Raw genomic sequence first — 16,949 nt, 5'->3', positions numbered from 1 at the left:
GAGATGGCGTGCAGGAAGCCGGGCAGCGGCTGGGAGCGCTTTCATTTTCCTGGGGCTCTGCGTGTGTCTGAACATCCTGGAGGGAGCCCTCTCAGGGAAGAGCTGCAGAGCCCCCGGCAGTGTGCAGCGCCGATAAGGAGATGAAACAATGGCTGCAACACTGAGAGCCCCGCACAGTTACTTGGTGAGGATGTTACAGAGTCAAGTGCCTGCATGGAGAACAGCCACTTGCTCTTGAATGGTTAACTCTTTATTTTCCCATCCCTTTACACTGTTATTTAATACACAGCTTTTAAGGGCATCCAAGTTTGTGAATGCTAAGGGAATAGCACTTCTGTTTCTTGCTGCTTGCAGCAGTTCACGTTTCCCTGCTTCCAGGGCTGAGTGTACGTGAAGATTTAGTAACACACAAGTCATGCTCTGGAAGAGATGGGAAAACTGCAATGTCCTTCTTTGAAATCCAGAAGTAGGGACAAAAAAAAGGTTCCAAAAGTTTTTGCATTGTTGATGCCTCGTTTCCTCATTAATACAAAAAAAAATAATAATAATAATTAATGTGGAGGGACTCCCACAGTGCTAATGGAATTACCCACCCAATCTCCCATGTGCCAATGGCAGGGCACGCTCTGGTTCTCTGCCCTCAGTTCTGGGTGAGAAATTGAATTATTTGTTTTCTAATGAAAGTAAAAATAATTTCATTCTAGGTTTGACCTTCTTTTGTTGTTGTTAGTAGCGCTGAGGACTTTTAAATACCTTTTACTTAGGCTTGAGTTATAATTTGAAATGCAAATTCAAAACACTTTGATCTTTTTTCCCGTTCTGATGCCAGCAATAGTCAGTGGTTTCAGTCAATCACCTCTGCATTTCTTTGTGAATAAAGCAGGGTCCTGAGGTTCACCTACCTCTACTTAATTGTGCAAAGTGTTTCCAAAAGAGCACCTCTGAAGAAGATACATTTCCTATTAGTGCTAGCTGCAATGATGTGCCTGCACTGGTGAGGTAACGCTCTTGTCTTTCATCCACTGTGCTGCTGCGTGGTATGTATCGCTGGTTGAAGGCAAGGCAGGCTTTTACTCCAGTACACAAAAAACGAGCTGTGCTCCTCTTTTGCACAAGCTGGGAGAAGCCCAACTACCTCGTCTTTTAGGATCAGGCAGAGATGGTGTTCCCTGAGGCTGTAGCAAAGACAGGGCACGGAGCAGGCTTGGAGGGACAGTGGTCAAAGGCTACATCAGAGAGGTGCAGGCTGTTTTGGGGACATCCTTCACCTGGGCTGAGCAAGGTCCTGTGGATGGTCAGGCTGTGTACACCTTCCCTCACCTTAGGTAACTCCTCCTCCGAGGAGAGGGTGCATCTACAGGGAAGGGAAACACAAGTTCAGGAAACTCGAAGTGCGAGGCTCTGAGCATTAATGATGGAAAGCTGGTGTTTGTTTGGGGAGAGGAAAGCAAGCAGGAAACAGGAGACTAAACTAGGCTCCAGCTCCCTGAGCAAAACACTCAAGTTATAAATATTCTTTTGCACGCAGAGCAGGGATGGTTGCACCGATCCCTTTTTGCTGTCCTTGCAGTGGCAGTGTCGGTGCACTAACTATTTGGGCTGATATCCTGGCAAAGCCATACGGGGTGTCTGAATACATCAGTGGGTGAGGTGCTGTGGGACAGGAGCAGTGTGAGTGTGTGTTAAATCGTCAGCTGGCCTTGTGGTGCTGGGTTTAGTGTCTTCCCAAAGAAGCCAGACCCCTGCACGAGACCACAGACTCACCTTCACCCTTCTGATCAAGCTGGCACAAGGACCCCCAAAGAGTCACTTCCACTCCTCCTCAGCCCCAAAGCTGACAGACAAGGGGAAACTAAGGCAGAAGGAGAAAAAGTGGGGTGGTGAGACCCTAGGTGGGTGGAAGAGCTGGGGACAAAGCAACACAACACTTCTTGATGTCATGCTTAAGGCACAGCATGTTCCAGAATTCAAGAGCAAAATTGTTATTGTTCCAAGAAGTCACTGCCTGCAGTGAGCTCCACCTTTCCCTACCTCTTTTCCACGGCCCACTTGTCAGCAGGGATGGGCACTGACGTGCAAGTGGAAGTCATCAGCTCCCTGACTGGTGATAAATGAGCCCGAGCTCTGGTTGGTGGGGTGTAGGCTGCGGTTTGCGGAGTCGCAGGGACCGGCTGCATTGCTGCTTGCAGTCAGTCCACTGGAAGCACAGCATCTCTTCAGAGGGATCCCAGTGGATGCGACTGCTTGCTTTGGGGTGCAGCCATGGAAAAGTGCAATCCGGCCTCTGGTACAAATGAAAATTCATTTTAATCTGGAGTAACTCTACCCTGGGAGCCACCTCACACATGATAGCAGGGCTGCCGTGCTGGGAGCGTGTACTTGCTATTTGTACTGAGAGAACTATAAGTTGAGCTTCTTTATGATAGGAATAAAATTTAGTGTAGAATATTTTCTAATATTTCATGTTAGTGTAAAATATTTTTACTTCAAAAAAAACAGGAGGAAGTCCAGCCTTGAAGGCAGTTATTTCAACCAATAAGGCTGAGTATTTTAGGGAAAACTTTCTGGGGCTCTCTACCTGCTCACGGTCAGCTGCGCCAGTGACACTGTCAAAGCTAAAATCTCTATTGAGTGGGCAGACTTAATGTCATTCAAAAGTAAGGGTTTTCTTGTTAAACTCTAGTTTTTGGCTTAATAAGTCAATATGTTTTTGATTAATCCAGTTGTTTAGCTAATCAGGACTTTAAACCAGGCTATGTTTGTCCCTTGCAAAGATGGTATGGGAGTTACCGTATAGTCATGGCTGAACTATGATTATTTTTAGGATTAGGTTTCATAAAGGGAGAACAAGAAAGACATTAAAGCATGACTGGAGTGAGTCTGAGAAGGAGCTCCTAAGGAAACTGCGGGCTGCTAAGGGACCTGGGCTGTGAAAGAGCTTCTGGTTGGGGTAATATGGTCTTCTTGGCCAGGATTGGAGACAAATAACCCAAATGGATACCTTTTCCTGTCTCTTCGATTCCCCCTTAATCACAGCTGCTTTGGGGGTAAATGCATCCCTTTCCATGTGCACAGTTTCCAGTTCCAGTGAAACAATTAGCAATTTTCCTTAGATTACACTTTAAAGTGTATCATCTATTCATTATTATCTTATTTTGAAGGAAATGGGCCATTCATGGATTTTGAAATCACAATCCTTAATGATTTCTCTCTCTATGTGAATTAATTAGGCTTTATTTGATCAGCTATCTAACGCACACTATGATCTTCCCAAACAGCAATTGCACAATAGGAAAAACAGACTCTGCAGACATGAGGAAAAGCACCCTGGATAGCAGTCTAGGCACAGTTCAATTCTGTAGAATCAAAAATCGGATACCAATAGTTTAGGTAAATTGAAGCTGAAAGAAAGTAAAATCACTTTGTAGACCCAGGATAAATGAAAAGCCAATATGAATACCAAATTGACCCTGCTCCAGGAGAGAATAATTTGGCATGATGTATTTGCCACCTCTGAATGTGTTGCTTACATACAGATTAAGTGGTGTGCTTGGGGGGGGGGGGGGGGGGGGGGGGGGGGGGGGAAGAACAGGAGGCGAATATAAAGTCATGAGAAAATAAGGGTCTTGATCCAAATGCAACCCTCAGATCATTTTGGAGCTGATAAGCTTCTGGGTAAGGGGAAGCAGCATAGAAAGCTGCAAGAATTCTCCTGGTAGGAGTGTTCCTTTATGCAGAAATTATACAGCTATTAACACCAATTTTAGCACGGCAGCTCAGGGAAAACATTAATGAGCACAGGGCAAGTAGGATCAAGAGTATGAGAAATGAAGGAAAACTACCTGGTGGGGGGAGTGGATAGTGAAGGGCATATCCTGGTTTTGGTGGAGTTATTGGAAATGTTGTTATTATTGTCAAAAAAAAAAAATATTTTGTTTGTTTGTTTGTTTTAATAGCAATCTTGTTAGACATGTAGACAAGCAGCATGCCTCAAATGCTCGGAGAGGCTGGATTCAACACCCACTGCCCTGAGACCCCCAATCAGGAGTGGTTTCATTCTTGAAGTCTCACTGCCAGGACTTGTTATTGAAGTAAGTGTTCTCTTTTCTCATAATTACGTGGTGCAGACATCACTAGTGCTCTTCAGCTTGTCCTGTCTGGCTCATGTTCCCTTTGAGCTACGTGCAGGTTCCTAAAAAGCCAGCCTGTTTTGTTCATTTTGCAAGGTAGGAAGATGCAGACCTGCTGGGTGGGCACACAAATGAGATAGCTACATGGGAAGCCAGGGTGGCAGGAGCAGGAGTTTGTACCTCTTAGTTACCATCAGGTCTCAGGGGAGCTTTGTCACCAAATTCCACTAAAATGAGAGTTTCAACCTTTAAAAAAACAATTCAACTGCTTGTTACGTTAAATAAGCTAGCAAAGATCGTATCTTAGTCTCTGACAGGGCTACATTTGGGTGAAAACCATGCTGAATTATTTATTTTGTCATTAATGTCACACAAAGCGGAGTAAGGAGAATTATATGGGCTGCAGAAGTGAACAGCGCCAGGCCAGACTCAAACAAATGGAATTGTTATTCCCCAGTGCGAGTCATGGGCTGCAGCCTCCTGACACATCCAGGAGAGGAGAAGTGAATGGGAAATCATTGGAGAGGTTCACACCTGACTGACAGCCCTTAAATAATGTAAAGGGTCCCCCAGCGCATGGCAGGGTTGTACAAAGCATTAACATTTAAGACTAGGGAAAGACTCGCAGGGAAGTATTTTGGATGTTTTGTCCTTGTAGCTGCAGATCTCAAAGATCCAGAGGGGAACATACATAGAGAGTGGGGTGGGAAGCTCAAACCATGCAGGAGAAAGAGAAAAGAGATAAATTTAAATTGGTCCAAATGAAATTCTGTTGAAAATCAGCCTTTAGTAAGCCTGCAGTGGTCTTGTGCTGCAGGGTAGCCGATGGAAGAGCCCAGCACAGACAGGTCTGTAGGGATGCAGGCACAGAGGATTTGAGATTTGGGTGCTTCCAGTGGTTTTCTGTTCGCAGTGATGCTGCTGAGCCTGAGCTCCTGAAGCAGGAGTCAGCAGCAGCCATGAACAGCTGTGTTAAGCTTACTGAGGGCAGCCTAATACAAAAAGATGACTTCAGAATAAAACAGAACATGGCTAAGAAATATTTGCCAGGGAGAGCACAGAGCCCTGCAATATGTATTTTCCTGTCCCCTTATATAAGGAGTTAATACTAAAATATGAGGACTGCTATCAAGAAGACAACTATGGCTTGATTTTCAGCCTACAGTAAAAGCCTGATTTTAGAGCCTCCCCAGGGAGTCTGACAACTATCCTTATGCTTAGATAGATTTCCCTGGTAGGTCATATAAGTATTCCTTACTATCAGCATGTTCTTTTACTCCTTGCCCTTCCTGCAAAGTAAGAGTTACAGGGTTTGGATATTCTGCCTACCTCTTGTCAGCTGTGCCTAGCACATCTGGTTCAGGGTTGCAGTCGTGCTCTCTGCTAGTTCTGCAAGTCTGGATGTGGCTGTATATTCCCTTCAGATGTACACAGACTGTCTGGCCTGTGTGCACGCACTCTTCCTGAATTTGACAGGTCTAAATTTGGCATTTTTGATCCCAGAAATAGGTAATAAATGGAGCATTGATTTGTAGCTGTCCTTTGTGCTCAGAGCAACTGTTGCAAGGGAAATAGTGAAAAAGTCTGTGAATAGAAAGATGAACATGCTTCCCCCCGATGCCTGTGAGCAGGCTTTTGAATTAATTCTGCTAGATGATGGTCAAGGATGTGAGGGAATTCTTGATATGGTTTTAACCCTAGTGGGGATTGCACAGGCGTGGTTGTGAAGAAGTGTAACTTTTCCATTTATACAGGAGTTGCCTACAGAAAAGGACACATGGAGGTGCTTCATTCTTATGGCTTCTTTTTAAATATGAAAATCTAGATAAAGGGAAAGCCTGTATATATATTTATATACATATATATATATGTACATACATATATACACATGGATGATATTTGATGTCTAAATCAATGGCAGGCTTTCTGTAGAACCTCTGGTGTACAGCAATTTATGCAGCCACGTAATCTATTCAGTTTTCTGTTTTGTCATCTATGAAATTGGGAGAAGCAGCCTGAAAATTATGTAACAGTGATAAATACTTTAGTGACTATGGTGCTGAGCCACAACTGTAATAAGGTAACAAGGTGGTGAAATTTTCATTTATTAAATTATTTTCTGCTTTAATGTTTAACGTTTATGACAACAATATCTGAAAAGCATCTGTTTGTTTGTTTGTTTTTTAAGAAGCTGAGGAATCCTTTGTCCTATAGTGAGAGCTAACAGCCAGCAGGAAAACAAGAAGAACTTTTCATGCAGCTTCAGTGAGTATATGTCTGTCGGTTCATGGAGGTCAGGAGCTTGCCCTTATGTGTCAGTCTGCGAGCAGGCTGGGGTTGTACAGAATAAGCTGTGTGCTGTAACGGTGAGACATGGACTTTGAAAAGACAAATCAGCCAGCACTGACTTCTGACAGCCAGGAACAAGGTAATGAAATCAATGGAGGTATTTTCGCAATGGTAGAAAAGTTTAATTAAAAGTATACTGGACAAAATTCTGCTTGGCTTTGATCCTGAAAGCCACTAAACAGCCCCCTAGTCTGATAGCACTCTTTGCTTTAGTCTGCTCAGCCCCTCTGACTTTCTGATGGAGCTACACAGAGTCTCTCATCTTTTCCCAGGCTTTCTTCTCCTTTATCTGCCACCCACCGGTCTCTTCACTTGATCCCGTTCTCCCAGCTGGATGCTCTTAAGTTCAGGTTTGATTTTGGTGCCTCTAGGCCATGGGATAGAAGGTAAGCACAGCAGCAGCCGTGCGGTGCTGAGTCTCTTGACCTTTCCAGTAGCCCCATGTTTGATGAGAAGAAGCTGCAGATGAGAGAAGCAGGAAGGTCTCTTCACTGCTACCTGTCTGGAAATTGAGAGCAGCTCCCTTTTAACTATGAATTTCACGCAGCTAGCAGCTGCCTTTCACTGGATTTAATTGACTGGGTCTCATTGTTATTTATGTTCATCCTAATTTCTGTGTCACTGTGTGCATGTCGTGATGTATCGCTAGTAGTCATTTGAAGTGTTCTTCCCCCCACCCCAAATCATGAACAGAGATACCAAGCTGCATTGGGGCGGGGGACCACAGCCCACAGAAACCTATCAGAAATGCTCTAGAGGGTGAGGATTTCTAAAATTTGCCATGCTGTTTGAAGAGATGTGTTTTAGCGTTGTTACTTCCCTGAGTAATCGCTCAGTATTCTTACAGCAATTTATTTTCCTGTCCAACAGAAAGCCTGTTTTCACAGCAACCCCAGTGGGCACTTGGCTTCTCAAGTACAAAGCGCCTTCCAGCAGAGGCATGTCGGTGTGTAGGGCGAACTTCGGAAATGTGTTTTACAGAAAGAAGATTCTGCTGTACAATAAGATGCCAAAACGAAAATAAGGTATGCCATGGGCTCATTAACTAAGACATCATTAACTATGGATGTTGTAATCAACATCCATAATGCTTTGGTTTCCCCCATTGTTTTCCTTTTCTTTTGTCTATGCATCCACTTTTGTTTAAGGAAAAAAAAATAAAGATTTTATTGAGAAGGAAAAGAATACAGGTGCAGGTGAGTGGATATTAAAAGATATTTTTAGCCTGGTGTTTGAGGAAGATATTGTTACCACTGTTGAAAAAAACTGAAAGTGAGTGGATATGAGCTGCTCTGAGGCTGGGGTGATCCAGACTTGAACAGCTTCCAGATGCTTGCCGGGGCTCTCTGCAGAATTTGCATCCAGTGACTTTGGTTCCTTCTCGTGCTGAGTGAGAATGGAGGAAGGCAAGGGATCCACCACCATCTGTCTGGCCTCTTCTTGTTTCTTTCAGTTAAATATTGCTTCTGTTGTAAAAGTCACAAGGGATGCTGCTCCCAAACCTGCTGCTTCCTGATCCGTTGGTGCATGGGGATGGGCTGAGAGCAACCCCTGCCTATGGTGGTGGATCCCGAATGCATCATCCTGGCTTAGGCTGGCTGGAGATGAGATATTGGAGTGATTTGCTTGCACTGAGAAAACACACCTTCATCTCCTAGGTGTCTTCTGGCTGCTGGAGTCACCACACAGGCTGCAGCAGTAACAGCTACTGCAATGCAAGAGGATGATTCCTCTAAATAAACCTTCAGATGAGAGAATGGGAGACAGACAGTACGAACCAGTACTGTCCAGCATTAAACCAAAACCAACCAACCAAACAAAACAACAAAACCCACCCAAACCAAAAAAGAAACCTAAGTGTCAATGCCTTTATGAAAGGCTTGGCCAGCAAAGCTCCAAAGCAAATCATAATCCAGTGGCGGCTTTCTGTAGCACCAGTTCTGTTTCTCGAAGCAGTAAATTTATCTTTGCATCCCAGTTTAGAGGAAAGCTCAGGGTCCTGCCTTCCTTTTCTGAAGCATAAGTAACAGCAAAAGAGAATGGCAATGCCTCAGCATCTCCTTGGGCAGCATGGGCAACAGACCTTATGCAAGGTCTTCTGGGATGCTCTGCTACAAAAAAAGAAAACAAAAAAAAAAGCCATTATTTCTGCTTCATTTGTTGTCAGCACATAAAGATAAGACAGCGTAAGGCAGTGTTCAGGAGGAGTTAGACAGCTTGCCTGCATGAGCACATTGCAGTTATCCTTAAAGCATTAAAGCAAAGGTCAGGGTAGGATTTAAGCTGAGATGGAGAGGAAAGCAGAAGCAGGTAAGCCCTGCTTAGTGGAGAGCCTTTTTAACTGCACTGGGGATTGGCAATGATACATTTTATTTTACAGGTTTGGGGAGTTGTAAGAGTGAAGACAGGGCCTAGGATAAGGTATCAGCCCGACCTTAATCTGGAATTCATGGAGACCAGTGGTCTGGCGAGAGTTTGCTCTTAGAAGTGCACGTTGGCTTTAGCAGGACCAGTGCTGAGAGACTTGATCCAGCTATATGTGATGTTACAATTGTCTGAGATTGCAGGAATGAGGTTAAGAATAACTTTAGAGCTTGAGGTGGGTCAAAGGAGGCTGGATAACTTTTCTGCAGTGTACAGGATTTTTTTGGCAAAGATGGAGCAGCATGCAAGGGAATATTGTGGGGGGAGTGAGTTTAGAAAGCAAAGAAACAAAATGCAGGCACTGTAATTCATTTGCACAGTGAATCTTCAAAATCAATTTCAGACTGAAGGGAACATCTTCATCTTGTAGTCACAATTATTTTGAAATTAGCTTTTTTTTTTTCTCTCTGCTGCTGCTGGGGACCCAACCATGTAGTGATGGCTTCATTTCATCTGTGTGATTTTGGGAGCCAAAGGGACTGCATACTCCACAGCTTATTACTTGTAAGACATCTGCAGAAAGTGCTTTTCATTTGTATTCCAAAATCAGCTTCCCTAACTGCAAGACTCTGCTGTGGCATTGGCACCTGTAACAGAAAAACAAGCTGTAGCTTTTGATTTAGTAATTGTTTTCTCTGTGTAATGGAACTGTGTCCCTGGAAGAGATGCAGGGTGTTCTGGTGTTTCCTGCCTACCCGATAGGTTGTGTTTTAAAGGAAAATTGGAAAATGGGACAGATCCCCATGTCTCCATGCTCCTGCCGCAGATTTCCAGGAAAACTGAGATACTAAGGGGATGTTGGGCTGTGCTGGAGCCCTGTGTCATTTTGTAGTAAAAAAAAAAAAAAAAAAAAAAAAAAAAAAAAAAAAAAAAAAAAAATTCCACTTTAATGCTGTTTTCCTACTGATATCCCTCCCTCTTCACCTCTCCACCTTTGGCAATATCTGCCACACAGAGGTGGCAGAACCTTGAAATGTTGCAGACTTTTTGTTCATGGGAGGTGTGGCAAACGGTGTCCATCCACTGCCCGATGTTCCATCCACGTCACTAATATTAGACCTGCCCTAATAGGAGCCACACTTCCCCACCCCGGCAGCAGCTCTGAGGCCCTCCCTTGATGCTTTCCCTGTGCAGGTGAAACACATGGCCCTGGTGAAAGTGTGGGGCAGAGGGGAGCTGCTGCCTATGGTCCCTCGTCACGCTGCTTGTTTTCTCGACGGGAAGAGTAATATTCTGGGACAAAGGCATGGCTTCACGGCAGCAGCAGCAAAATTGCTCTCCTTTCTGACTAGTCCTTCAAGGAAGATCTTTCAGATCTCACTCTCCAGGGGCTAAAATCAATGCAGGAGTTAAGCAGCGCGGCTTGGCTATTTGGATAAAATAGCCTAGTTTTGATTAGGTAGGGAATCATAGGATAAAGGGATTTCTTTTTCTCAGAACCGGGCACAGAATAGCAATGTGAAAAGCTGGATCAAATAGCTAAAGCCAATATCTTCCCCCCAAGGCTTTCTTTCAGTTTCTTTGTAGTACATCAACTTAAAAGAGACTTAAACTCTGGTTTCTGAAGGTTGCAGAGTAGGGGGTGAAAGCATCAAAAGAAGAAGAGTTCACAACTGCAGCCTCTTAGGAAATTGTGGTAACAACCTGTCATCCTCAGAGTTAGGGCTGATAATGTTCCCGCCTGTCCTTGGGCCTCTTGGTCTTTATCTAAATTATCAGCTAGCACATCTGAAACATGACGGCGTGTGACACTTGGTGCAATACACTCGGTACTCTGGAAGGCAGAATGGGTAGAAGTAGGGGAAATAACACTGTTTTTCTGCGTTTCGCTCCTGATGTGTTAATCCTCTCCATCCCACTGAGCTGCTCAGTCTGTCAGCTATGTTCATGTGTTCAGGACTGAGAGGCTGATGTGTATATTTTTACACACCTGCAAACATATCTGTCCTTACTGTGCCAACTTACTGCTTGAAGTATGTTTGGAATCAAAAGTGGAGAACAGGTACAGAAAGCTTATTTTAGCATCTCCTATATTAAAGAGATATTCCCACTGAATTATGTAGTGATATGTGTCCCTATATCCCCCCAAATAGGTGGAAACATAAGCCTTCGTGTCATCTGTGTATTAATCTACTATAGTACACGTGCTGCTGGGCTACCTGAAATATATGGAAAGAAACAACACAAACATCCTCACAGAGGTGACAACAACAACAACCAAAAAAAAAGAAATAATTCCTTCAAGGGGGCAGGGGCAAGGAAGGAAGACTCAGCTATTCTGTCAGGTATACTTGGTGAGTTTTTTTCAAAAAATCTTGTAGAAATGTCTTTGCTTAAAAGGGAAAAAACAGTTTTATTAAACTGTTTTATTATCCTACACCCACTGAGCTCACGTAAAATTGTATGATGCTTGAGTCCCTGACTTCCTAAGTTCAACACAAAGAAGGAACCTGAATGCTGCTGCAGAATGCCCGACTGCTGATGTCCAGAATATCTTATGTCATATACAACTTGGAAAGTAGCCACACTTTCCTCAGTAAAGGAAAGAAAAAGGAGGAAAAAAAAAGAAGTTACTTTGCCTTCCTGCAAAGATGTAAACCCTAAGGGTTCCAAGAGGAGAAGATGCATAAATGAGCAAATTTTAATAATTTGAGGTTCTCATTGTTTCTAAATGTCTTGGGCTTTGGCACCTTGTTTCATTATGTTTTGGTTTTTTGTTGGTTTGGTAGTTTTGTTTTATTCTAAAATCACTGGCTGGTAGCACTGAAGTGTGTCTATTGTGCAATGACACTAAGGTAGGAAGGTTGCTGTAACGGGGGAGATTTGGGAGTTATATGGTCTTTCTGCTTTGGGATCATTTTCCCCCAGCCCATGTCAGTAGATGGGGCTGGTTTCTGCAAGCTCTGCAAGCCCCTGCAGACACGTGCTCCAGTCATGTCCCCTGCTGTTCCCAGCAGGGTTTCAGGACATTCCCACCACAGGATAGCTGTGTCCCTGTGTTTGCTGGGGAGATACTTTTCTATTTCTCTCCTAGGGCACTGCAAAAGGCACCATGAGCCACTGCCCACCTCCCACGGTATTCCTCTCCTTGGGAAAAAAAAGGCCCCATCTGGGATGAAGGATCAGCCATACATTGGTTGTGGCAGTGTTCTTGAATCACTGCCACCAGCCATGAAGCACTAAGTTGCATCAGTCGCTGCTTTCCATAGCACTGCCTTTCTCCTCTCGTTCAGCTGCCCCGTGCTTCTGCAAACCTTTTCATTGCAGGCAGGCTATTGCTCTTGCACTGGGATGATGCATTTTTAACAAGCTCTCCTCTAAAGACCACAAGGTACCTCTGTAGCCTTAAGCAGAGGCCTTGACGTTTTTTTTATTATATCTTTTTTTTAAACTGTGCAGAGAGAAATGCTTTAGTACTCTGAGCAGTACCGACAGCATGATCCTGGCTGAACAGAAGATGAATCAATGGGTAAGCAGTTCCTTTTGCAGTAAAAAGTGTTAAACTCGTTGAGCCTTGTGCCGCTTTGAAGTTCGCAGGCATGACATTTTCTGTGTTTTTATTATATTTTATTTTTTGTGTGTTTGAGCTACTGCTTAGTCAAGTAGATACTGTCAAATCCTGATAAAGCAAACTCCAACATTCTACAGTTAAATGATGATATAATGTAACACGCACAAACTGTGAGCTTTTTTTTGTTGTTGTTATTTTTCCTTTTTTAGTCAGTTAGGGCATCTTTTAAATACATCTGAGAGTTTAACCACAACGCTGTCACTGCAGTTTACAAACAAGCTTAGGTAGTTACTTAGTTAACTCAAAATGATTGGAGAAATGAAGACAACTTGTGATTTCCAGCGTTCTGTATTTGCAAGACAGCCAGTATTTCAATCTGAAGAAATTTTGCTTTAATGTGCTTCACCTTCTCCACGTTCTGATGGAAAAAAAAATCAAATGATTTTGATACTCAGTGTTTCAGATGAGAGATTGCCTTTTCAGGTAGTATAATTTCAGCTGTATATCATGAAGGGTAATGTTTTATCATGCTGTCTTGCTTTGGAAAATCTAGTCTTGCCTAAATTATGTCCGTGCCACATCACCTTGAGATATTTCAAAACAGTGTGCCATGAAAAGCTCATCGTGAAGTATTTGGCTTCTGCACTACAGGCTTCTGGGCTCTCATTGCTATAGCACCCAGGCACCTTCCAGCAGCACTCTCAGCACCAGGGCTAACATCTGCCTCGTTTTGTTTGCTTTTGCATCCTCCCTTCTGGGGAAAATCCATGTGCAGTGGTGTGGCTGGTTTTCATTAGGTTTCTCCTTAAGGGAGTGGTTTGATATATATCTATAATTTATTTATTTTTTATTTTTAATGAAGATGCATTCTTCTGGATTTCAGGGGGAAAAGGCAAGGTGGAAGAAATAAGTGTAAGTGCTTGGAGTGGTACACAGAGAGGATTGGAGATGTCTGGGCAGTGTTGGTGTTCTCAGACTGATCTGCAGGAATTGCTGACCACACTGGGAATGTTTGTGCCAGAGGAGCAGCTGTGCAAGAGCTTTAGGCTTGATTTCATGCTTACCTGCAGAGGTATGTGACTGTCCAAGGGGGAAATTTTCTGGCTGACACACTGCAGCTGAGTGATTCAGCAGGGTAGGGGCTGAGCAGGTTCGCACTGCCCTGCATGCCTGGCCTGGCAGTGGTGTGGGTGTGGGTAACTGGCAAGGACAAGCTCTGTGCTACGTACAAAAGTGGTGCTGCTTGTCCCTGTGTAGGAAGGGGATGGCCAGTTTTCTGGAGCCTGAAACTTCAGCTCTGATGTGTAAAGCCCATCTCCTTCTGCTGGCTCAGATGTCAGTAGCTACGTGTTGTCCGCATTGCTAACTATTGCAGTTGCTCACTATTAACTTGTCAAAGGAGATAAGAGGATCTCGTTACAAAGAGCTGCACTATCCATTACAAATGCTGCTCTTTCAGATGAGATTCATTTTACATTGGAATTTTACACCACTAAGCAGACTGGATGGAGGCACAACTAGTTTAATTGTCCCGAAAGCCAAATCAATTTGCCAGAGGAATGAGGAGCTTTAATAAAGTTGGTGTTAAGCTACTCTGGCTGTGCATCTTTGCTCCACACTGGTCCTCCAGGCACTGGCACAGGGATGCTCTCACCTCCACTGCAACATCTTCACACAGAAGTCACAGCTCTGTCCCTCGATGGTGACAGTCAGCCACTGGCATCGCTGCCTTGTAAAATGACCTAATGCACAAGTTAATCTGGGCCTGTCCTTAAATCCAGTGCTGCCTTAGTAAGCAAGCTGGACACAAATTATGAGCACCCTTCTTCTTTCAAGATCTGTCAGTACACACTGGTTATGGAATAACTAGCTCAGATGGGCATTTTCTGATCAGTTCGGACAAAAAGGTAGTGTATAATGTAAAGCAGTTCCTAAACTGGGAGCTCCTAGATTCCTAAACCTTCTGTGCAATATCCAAAGCAAGTTTCTTTTCAGGATAAATTTTTAAAGTTGTATGTATTTTCCAAAAATCATGTAATGGCTGGATATCTGGTGATGATAGGACAGACGACTGTCAGCACAATTGTGAGGAAGAATGGGAACACTTCTGGATAGGCAGTGAAAGGAGAGAGACTATCACAGGCAGTCAGTCCTAAAAGACAGGGAGCAGAGGGAAGATAGGAATGAATATAAAGGCTATGCAGGCACAGGTATATCAAACCTAGCATAAGATCAGTAAGAAGGGGTTTGTTTACAGTGGATGTAAACCATGAATCAAGAGTGGCTCTTGTCGGCATCCTCTGTAGGGAGCAGGAAAGGTGCCCTCTTGTTTTCTGCCTTCCAGCTCAGGTTCAGCTAGATATCTCCAGGGATGCTTTACGATTTCCAGCTGAAGGACACACACTGAGCTTGAACTAAAACTTTGGACTGACTCCTGCTGCCTCTCCAAAATGTTTGAGCGTGTATCAAAGAGCTTCCGAGACTGCACTGGAAACAAGAAATGGTTAAAAGCCATTGAGAAAGGAAATTGCTGGTTAACTAATCTCAATCAAAATTCACCCTTGATGAAGTGCAAATTTGGAGCCACCTGCAGTGGGCACCAAATTATCTTTCAGAGTCTCCTGGAGCTTTAGGTACTTCTGATGTGTCCTTCTTGATAGTATTGTCGTGCCTGTTATTTCTGCTGCAATTCACTGCTGCAGAGTCTGAGTCCTCAGGTCAGGGGAGATTTTGTCACTAATGCAAGGACAGACACAAGCTTCAAAAGCTCTTTTTGTTGTTTCTTTTTCTTTTTGTTTTTTCAAAAAAAATACTTATTAACAGAAGAAAAAAAGCTGAAACTTGCAAACAAAATGGTAAGAGGAGAATCACATGTGTCTTTTGATCATGATTATGCTTTCAGAAGCACATTGGCATAATGAAGAGATAATTACTAACTATGCTGGGTTCTGTTTTCACACATTTATGACGAATAGGCATGGGAGGGGGTAGGCTGTCACTGATTTTAGGCAAAGCCCTTCAGTAGGCACATGGGAACTTAAACACTGATAGGAAAACAGTTCAGCCTTCATAGCCTGCCTCCACATTTCCAGCAGGACTAAATTTACCAATCAGCAGCAAACGCTGCTGCATGGAGTTGCATAAGCAATGCATAAGCAATGCCCAGTCATTATAAGGCTTTGTGGTAGCATAATAGCAAGGTGTATGTATCGAAATACCAGGAGCCTCAAACAAAGCAGCTGCAGTAGCAGAAAGCTTTGTATCAACTTAGCTGCCTTCCTGCACACGCACACCAGGTATGAAGTCTTCTGCCCCAATTTAACTATTTGCCCTGGTTGTTGTGTGATGGTCCTGTGCAGATCTGCACTTCTCCATCACAAAGTCCAGGAGAACTTTGCCTTGAGGGCCAGCACAGGGCAGTAATGCTTCCATGGGTAAAAACTTCCAGCACTTTCTCTGGCTCCAACACTTTGATTCAATATTTAAAGCCATCTCCTTGCACTGCTGCTGAGCAGATTAGAAGTCCAAGGACCTAAAGCCCACACTTCCCTGCACAACTAGAGCCTGATTTTCAGACCTGTAATTAGCACCGGGTAGCCTCTTGACACACAACTTGAGACACACATTTTCTCATTTACTGGTTAAACTCACTCAGGCTGACTATTTTCAGTGATACAAGCATGTACATCCCATGACCAGTCTTATGGATTTGCTCCAGATTGTGCTAATTACTATTCCAGGTGGCTATGAGTTAATTAGGAAGCTATGTGTTTCAGTGTGCATGGTAGCCATACATAAATAAATCATTATTGAATGCAGAGTGCACAGATATTTGATGTGGCAGAAATCCTTTGACTTGCACAGGACAGCTGAAATGCATGTATTATTGACCACATGCATTTTATTTTTACATTAATTGGCCTCATCTGGGTTGGGGTTTTGGAGGTCTGAGGGTAAGAGGCTTGATCTGGAGTCATCAGTTGTTATTCATCATGGCCCAATTTTTATTTCTTCAGGTTTCAGGCCAGCCCGTAATGTGTGAGGTACGACCTTCCCTCAGATGCTAAAAGGGTGCTGTGCCTGCCTGGATTTGGACATCTGGCAAGGACAATACAAAGCCAGCCAGGCCTTCCATTGGTAAGGCACCACCCATGTCTTCTGGCCTTGAGCAGCAATTCCGTGCCTCTCAAGTGCTTTTTTCTTGCTCATCGCCCTCAAAGGTCGCCCTAGCACACAGACGGCCCCTGCTTAATGAAGCACAGAGGAAGGCCCCCAGAAGTGGGTGGCAGGCATACCTGGCGGTGTGTGACAGGTCAAGATCCCGTGCCACTGCTGAGCAGGGAGCAAGACGTGCTCTTTGCTCCCAGTGCCAAACCTGCAAGTCCCTTCGCTCTGGGTGTCTGCCCCCTCCACGGATATCTCATGGCCTCAGTCTGTCTTTTCTGTCCCTGTAAGGCCACGTCAGGAAAGCAGGGATCAACATGGTCTACACAATGACTCTTGCAGGGGCATTTTGGCATGTCCAGCTCTGTGGC

At 44.0% G+C, this 16,949-nt stretch overlaps 2 long non-coding RNA genes across 2 annotated transcripts; both read left to right on the top strand.

The window, feature by feature from the left end:
* LOC121067940 lies at positions 1 to 7,497 on the top strand. The gene is made up of 3 exons (XR_005818519.1): positions 1 to 184; positions 6,322 to 6,558; positions 7,350 to 7,497. It is a non-coding gene; the product is annotated as an uncharacterized LOC121067940 (long non-coding RNA).
* A 3,500-nt stretch (positions 7,498 to 10,997) lies between these two features.
* LOC121068518 lies at positions 10,998 to 14,066 on the top strand. Its single transcript, XR_005818925.1, has 3 exons — positions 10,998 to 11,197; positions 12,303 to 12,372; positions 13,298 to 14,066. It is a non-coding gene; the product is annotated as an uncharacterized LOC121068518 (long non-coding RNA).
* The last annotated feature ends 2,883 nt before the right edge of the window (positions 14,067 to 16,949 follow it).

The sequence above is a fragment of the Cygnus olor genome, chromosome 3, assembly GCF_009769625.2.
Source record: "Cygnus olor isolate bCygOlo1 chromosome 3, bCygOlo1.pri.v2, whole genome shotgun sequence".
Classification (NCBI taxonomy): Eukaryota; Metazoa; Chordata; class Aves; order Anseriformes; family Anatidae; genus Cygnus; species Cygnus olor.
Note: the sequence above shows the minus strand (reverse complement) of the source record. Positions and strands in the feature narration are given on the sequence as shown.